Source organism: Penaeus monodon, chromosome 1 (assembly GCF_015228065.2).
Source record: "Penaeus monodon isolate SGIC_2016 chromosome 1, NSTDA_Pmon_1, whole genome shotgun sequence".
Lineage (NCBI taxonomy): Eukaryota > Metazoa > Arthropoda > Malacostraca > Decapoda > Penaeidae > Penaeus > Penaeus monodon.
The window spans coordinates 24,901,968-24,909,467 of NC_051386.1; the positions used below are offsets into that span (position 1 = coordinate 24,901,968).

General features: G+C 30.9%; 1 protein-coding gene and 1 pseudogene across 1 annotated transcript in view; one reads left to right on the forward strand and one right to left on the reverse strand.

Moving 5' to 3' along the window:
• The window catches only part of LOC119576334, a 6,262-nt pseudogene extending 192 nt beyond the window's left edge, over positions 1–6,070 (forward strand).
• Positions 1–7,500, reverse strand: part of LOC119576307 — an 85,420-nt gene that overhangs the window by 30,616 nt on the left and 47,304 nt on the right. The window lies entirely within an intron of this gene.

The following is a 7,500-nucleotide window of genomic DNA, read 5'->3' on the forward strand; positions in this document are numbered from 1 at the left end:
ACACACACACACACACACACACACACACTCACACACACCACAACAACCACACACACACAAAACACACACACTGAAATATATATCTATAATATATATATATATATATAATATAATATTATATATATATATGTATATATATAATATATATAATATATATAATATATATATATATATATATATATAATATATATATATAATATTATATAATATATATATATATATATTATATATAATATATTATTATATATATATATATCTATATATCTTCTATATATATTATATATATATATATATATGTTGTGTTATCTAAAAACAAAAAATTTTGGCTTGTAATTTTTTTTTTTTTATAGCTCTGATGAAGAAAGTGAAATCTACCTAAGTGAAATAGTTATTTTCATGATGGCAATAATTATTTCAATATTGTGTTTGTGATATTTACATAAATTCCTAAGTGTAGAGTTTCTAACTGGGACAGCTGGAGTTATGATTTTCTGGCCACTATTCTTTTAAGTTTAGTGTTTACATTTGTTTTGAAGCAGTGCTTCATAATATACGAGTAAGAAATGGAATGGTGGGGATGGACAGATTACTTGCTTACTCCTTGATATTTATTTTTTCAGGTTTATAAATCAAGCAAGCCTATTGCTGTAATTTTTTGAGAATAAAATGAAATTTATATCAGTAATGAACTGACACTGATTTATCTTACAGCTGGATGAATCTGAACTTTGCCTGCCAAGCACGTTGGTCTGACCTACGCTGATGCCTGCGCTGCTGACACTCACCAGCATCTTGAGCATCATATGGCCTATCCGCAGCACCAGGGAAAGACAGGGCCTCCACGGCCGGGCCCTCATCATGGACCCCAACATCATTCGTCACATCCACCCTCTGGCTCGTATGGGCCACAGACAGGCCATGCTATCATGTGGGTTATAACCATCATGGACCAATGGGTCAACATGCCATACCAGGACAACGAGGTCAGCCTGGACAGCATGGTCCTCCTCAACAGAATGGACCTCAAATAAGCCTGAGTCAGCTCAGGTCTCAGATAGGGTCAGCTGCTCAACTTGGAGCTCCTGACAGCATGGACATCCAGGGCCACCAGGACCCCTGGGACCATCTGGGCAACATGTCCCACTAAGTTCTCATGGAAGTTCATTGTCACATGGTCCTCAAGGGAATCATGGCCCTCATGGAGTACCGAATCAGAGAGTTCCTCCAGGATCTCACATCCAAGCAGTGCCACCAGCCATACAGCACAAAGGCCCTGCACCACATGGCCAATATGGTGCACATATCCCACACTCCACCAACATTGTAATCCACGTGGCCATCTGGATGGACCTGGCAATGAAGTGAGGCACCTCCAGCATATCCAGAACCTCCACGTTACCCTGGTCCTCAGAATGTGCATGAGGATATGGACAAACACATGAGCCAAGTGCCAGCTCACAATGGACAGCCAGCACAGACAATGAAGCAGTATTCTGGAGCCCAGGGATCTGGTGGAGGGGGAGATGAATGGAGGAGGGGCTTCAATGAATAGTGGTGATCTAGGAAGGCTAGAGGAGGAACTTAGTCAACTCAGTAGGAAGGATCTCGTGGCAAGACAATACGGGCAGAAGGGAAGCAAGAGAGCTCCAGCATTCAATCCATGTACAGGCAGGGAGCTTAGGCACCTGCGGGAGAATCAACAACGACTCACTGATGACAACCAGGTAAGGGATCAGAATCGTGAAAGAGTCATAATAGGTATGATTGTGACAGAAGTAATGTATCTTTAGACAGTAATTTTTGTTGGAATTTTTTCATTTGAGAATGATGCTTATAATATCTAATACTCTTTTTTCTGAAATTTGATTATATCTGTGGTAAGAAATTTGCATAGTTAATTTTAATGAAATTAGATTGCATTTTGATGGAGACAAATTCATAACAAGTATTAAGGGGAAGATTTTTTATGATATAGGAAAAGCAACATATAGTTTTTGAGTTATGTGACCATATACAAATAGGTTACTTCATTTCTTACAATATAACAGGAACTGCGTGACTTGTGTTGTTTCCTGGATGATGACCGACAGAAGGACGGAAACTTGCCAGAGAATGGCAGAGATTTGGTCGCTATACTGCCTCTGTTATGAGACAGGAAGTCACAGCCTACCAGAATAAATTACGGGAACTAGATACCAAACACAGGAGCTCATTAAAGATAACTTAGAGTTAAAGGTAGAGTATGACATTTTAACCCATTTGCTCCATATGGTAAAAATGCATAGTTTATTTATTTATTAGTTTATTAAACTAATTAATTTTACATGCAAATAGCTTCACAAATGCTTAACCACCAAGGAATTAGTTATTAGATCTACATATCTTGTCAGTTTCCTCTTTTTTAGAAATATATATTTTTTGTGTTTTATTATTTATTATTGTCATTAGTATTTGAATAATAAATGATAATTATGCTTTTATTTTTAATAATTACATTCTTGCTTTTTAGTGAAAAAAAAAACAAAAAAAACATTTAAAGGAATTTAAAGGAAGGGGAAATCATTTGCAACCTTTTTTTTTTTTTTTTTCCTCAAGTGCCCTGTCCTACAAGGACATTGGCGATCATGGATTTCCATGATTTTCTTGGCAATTTAAGGGTGGTTTTGCCGTTACTTCCGCCCGGTGTTTTTATCGAGTCACCATCTCTATTTATACGGGTCTGAAGTTCCTTGCCAAGGGAACAACGCGCCGGCTGGTGACTCTAACCTGTCGTGACAGTCTTGAGTCCGATGCTCTAACCATGCGGCCACCGCGGCCTCTTTTGCAATCAGTAGGGGCTACTAATTAGTTCCTTGGTGGCTAAGCACTTGCAGAGCCCTCTGGGGCAATGAAATTCACTAAAAACTTTAGTGAACAGTACTAAACCCGGGGCAGATAGGTTGATAGCATATCACATCCCTGCATGGATGATTATACTAGTGCTTATATTCAGGTTGCATTGTTTGGACTGTTTGTGTTATGTTTCTTGAGCCAGACCATCAGCCAAGTCCTGATACACCCCAGCCTTGCCAAGCTTTATTGTGAATGTGAAATTCATTATTCAGTATTTTGGTAATTTTAAGTATATATCATGTTTTGTCCCTTAGAGTAAAAGCGCTGGGTTTGTAATATATTGTCTAAAATGCTGATATCTGAATCAAGACATCTTCTTTATAAAACAGGAATTGTGTTTATACCTTGATGAGAAAGAAACAATGCTGCTTGCAGTCATTGTGGACATCCCCTCATAACACGAGATGATGGGGATGGATCGTCATCCTCAACAAATGCTGATGAACCCTCAGGGCCCCCACAGTCCACTTCAGATTCAGCCCCAACCCAGAGTCAGTCTTCAGAAATTCCACTGGCACGTTCATCCTCCAGAGAGAGACTATTAGAAGATACCTTATCCCGTCAGAGATCTCCATGAATGGTAAGGCCCATCTTGGCTTTTATTTTGAGTTTATTGTTTGTTTAAGCATTATCTAGTAATAATTTTGAACATTCATTTTAGTTCTATTCAGATTATCATAGTTAGTAATAGAAGGTAATAAAAATCCACATAAAATGACATTTATATTTTGAACTTCAATTTTGTTTCATTTTGTCAAATATAAAAAACTACAACTTTATATGGCTAAACTATATCAAAATGAAGAAATAACTGATAATTATGTGAGCTTTTCACTGTAACTTGTATAAATTTACTTACTTTCTGATATATTGCCAAATCTATTCTGGTTAGTTCAAAATAAAGTATGTAGAGTATGTAGAATAATTGTTAGGCTATCATAAAAACTGCATATTAGCCTAAGCGATACCAGTTTTATTGGATTTAACTGATTAACCCTTTGGAACCTGGTGCTCCACTTTCCTTACATGGCCAAAATCCAAGCATTAGGTATCAGTTATTATTTTTGAATGGCAACTCTCACGTATGTGTGATGTCAATACTCCTTGCCTCCCCTTTGCATCTTATTATCTCTTTCTGCATAGCATTTTTTCCTTTTTGACATTTTTCAGTGTCTATATTTGTCATTTGACTTGCTGTGTCCAAGTGGTAGTTGACGGCTTTCCTTGCACAGACTCCATATTATCTTATGAGGTAGTCCATAAATAATAGCAATAAGTAACATTTTATTATTTGTGTCATTAATTTTATTTTATTTTATTTATTATTTTTTTAATTTAAATTTTGTATTTACTTATTATTATTATTATTTTTTTGAATATTCAATTTCCTGTAATACGCCTGCACTGCCAGTCACGCCAGGAGGAGAAAGATCCTGAACCTGGAGATGCTGTCTTGCCAGGAGCCGGTGCCTTCCAGTCATGGCTCACAGATAGTACATTCCAGACTCATTTACTGAAGAGGATAATGGAAGAGCTCCTTTCTAAATACCACTGAGTCAAGGGCTTGTGCACTCTTGGCGAGTCATTCCCGTCACTCTAGGCTTTAGCCAAAATTTGCATGACATGTTCCTTTTACTCTGGTCACCAACTATTTGGCCATTTTATTTTTATGTATTTATTTATGTATTTAGTTATGTATTTAGTTATTTATTTATTTATTTGTTTGTTTATTTATTTATTTATGTATTTATTTATGTATTTAGTTATGTATTTAGTTTATTTATGTATTTATTTATGTATTTATTTATGTATTTATTTATTTGTTTGTTTATTTTTTTATTTTGTTTATTAATTAATTAATTTTTTTTTGTTTATTTATGTATTTATTTATGTATTTATTTATTTATTTGTTTATTTATTTGTTTATTTGTTTGTTTATTTATTTATTTATTTATTTATTTATTTATTTATTATTATTTATTATTATTATTATTATTATTTTTTTTTTTGTACAGGATGGTCACATCAGCATGATCCAAGAGATTTAATGCTAGATGGCATATATTAATGCCATTATGAGCTGGATCCATTTGCAGGGTGGCAAATATATGTCACTTGCAGTCAAGCCTACTCTGTAGTGTGTGCTAAGCAGGTTTTGGCATGTTTAGCCCTGACTTTTGTCATGAGGAGGTACAGCCCTCCATATTAGGTGTAGTCTCTTCATTTCCTCAAAATCATATGTGCCCTAGCCAAAATTGCAGAGAACTGGAAAAATGTGCTTGTAATTTTTCACTGGCAAGGCCAATTGTGCATGGTATCTAGTATGTGTGGCTCAGTAACTAGGTATCTAGTATGTGTGGGATAACCTGTCATCAGTAGGTTAAATTCCTGAGACGACATAAATTTATCATAGTGATTATCAAAGTTATCAACATTGGTTAAAGAAAAACTAAGCTCTCATATTATTGTTATAGAAAATCAAGCACTATAACTAAAACTGTACTGATAAGGATCATTTTAGCTTTGTAATGATTAGAACTAAAGAACCAACAACAACAAAATCTTGAATTGTTGACTACCATAATTTGGTTGCTAAATAGTATTTGAGCAAGAGATAAATCAAAAATTATTTTTTCCCAACATCATTAGCCTTTCCCTGCTATTTTTTTAATACTCATATGAAATGATATGAATTAAACTAACTGCCTACATATATTTTATGATAAAAAGTCATATATTTCCACAACTTTGGTTTAATACATTTTACCCACAGTGGCTTAAGTTACCTTATTTTTGAGGGTATGCTATTTTCTGGTAGTTGTGTGACTAACAATGAGTGCAGTAAGTTGATTATTCCTTTGCAGAACAAGTAATGTCTTATATAAGGTCATTAGAGGCAAGAGTAATGATGTTAGAGACAGAAAAGCAGCAGCTTGGTGAGGAACTTGCAAAGATGGATCGGATCCACCCTGAAGGAGAAGGTTTAGAGTCACAGCTTGCCAATAAGGAGAAATCTGTTGGTTCTCGTCCACCTCAACCCCCACCTTATTCACTTTCGCATCATCTACGTGCAGTTGGGTTAGGCCTCACCAACAGAACTCCCTTAGGCCCAGGTCAGTCATATCAGTTTTGCTTATATATGGAAACAATCAATCATCAATCAACCTCTCTTCTATAATTTCAATATAATCAGAAAAAGAAGTAGTAATGTGATTAGTGTCCGAATAAATATATGATATATATCATATATATATATTATATATATTATATATATAATATATATATTATATATATTATAAATATAATATATAATATATATTATATATATTATAATATATATATATATATATATGATATATATATTTAGTATATTATATAATATATCATTATATATTATATATATTTATATATTATATATTATATATTATATATGTATTATGTATATATCATATATATGTTATAAATTATTATATATCTTCATATATTGTATATATTATATATGTTATATATATTATATATATATATATTATATATATATATATTATATATATTACATATTTATAATATTATTATTTATCTATTTATATTATATTATTGCAACTAGATCTGACAAGCTCCATAAACATGACCAATCTACTCATACATGAGTAATAATAGCGAAGTTTTATACCCGAGGGCACTTGGTTGAAATGATTTAGAAATTTGAAACTAAAGTCAGATGTACTGAGGTAATATATATGAAAAATGGAATAATGCAATGCTGCATTAATCTCTCTCTCTCTCTCTCTCTCTCTCTCTCTCTCTCTCTCATCTCTCTCTCTTCCTCTCATCTCATCTCACATCTCTCTTATCTATATATATATATATATATATATATATATATATATATAATATATATATATATATGCATGTACACAACATATATATGTAATATATATAATGTAATATATATATATATATATATATATATATATATATATATATATATATATATATATATATATATATATATATATATAATATTATTATATATACATACACACATACATATATATACATATGTATGTTAATATAATAAAATATATTATTATATTATATATTTAATATATAATTTAATATAATTAAATTTTAAATTTAAAAATTTTAATTATATATATGTATACTATTAATATATATTTTCATTTATTTATTTATATATATATTATATCTATATATACATGTATATCTATAATATTTTATTTTTATAATATATTATTATACATATATATAATATTATATATTATAATATATTATTAAATATATAAAAACTATATTAAATACATATATATATATATAAAATTATATATATATTATAATAAAATATGTATAATTTTAAAATAAAATTTTATAATATATATATATATATGTAATATCATATATATATAATATTATATTATAATATATATATATATTATATATTATATATTATAATATATATATATATGTATATATATTAAATGTTGAAAATTATTATTATTATCTTCCCTAAATAAACCTATCCAACCTGTATAAAACTACCTAAAATTTTGAATTTAATATATATATAAATAAATTATAATTATTATTATA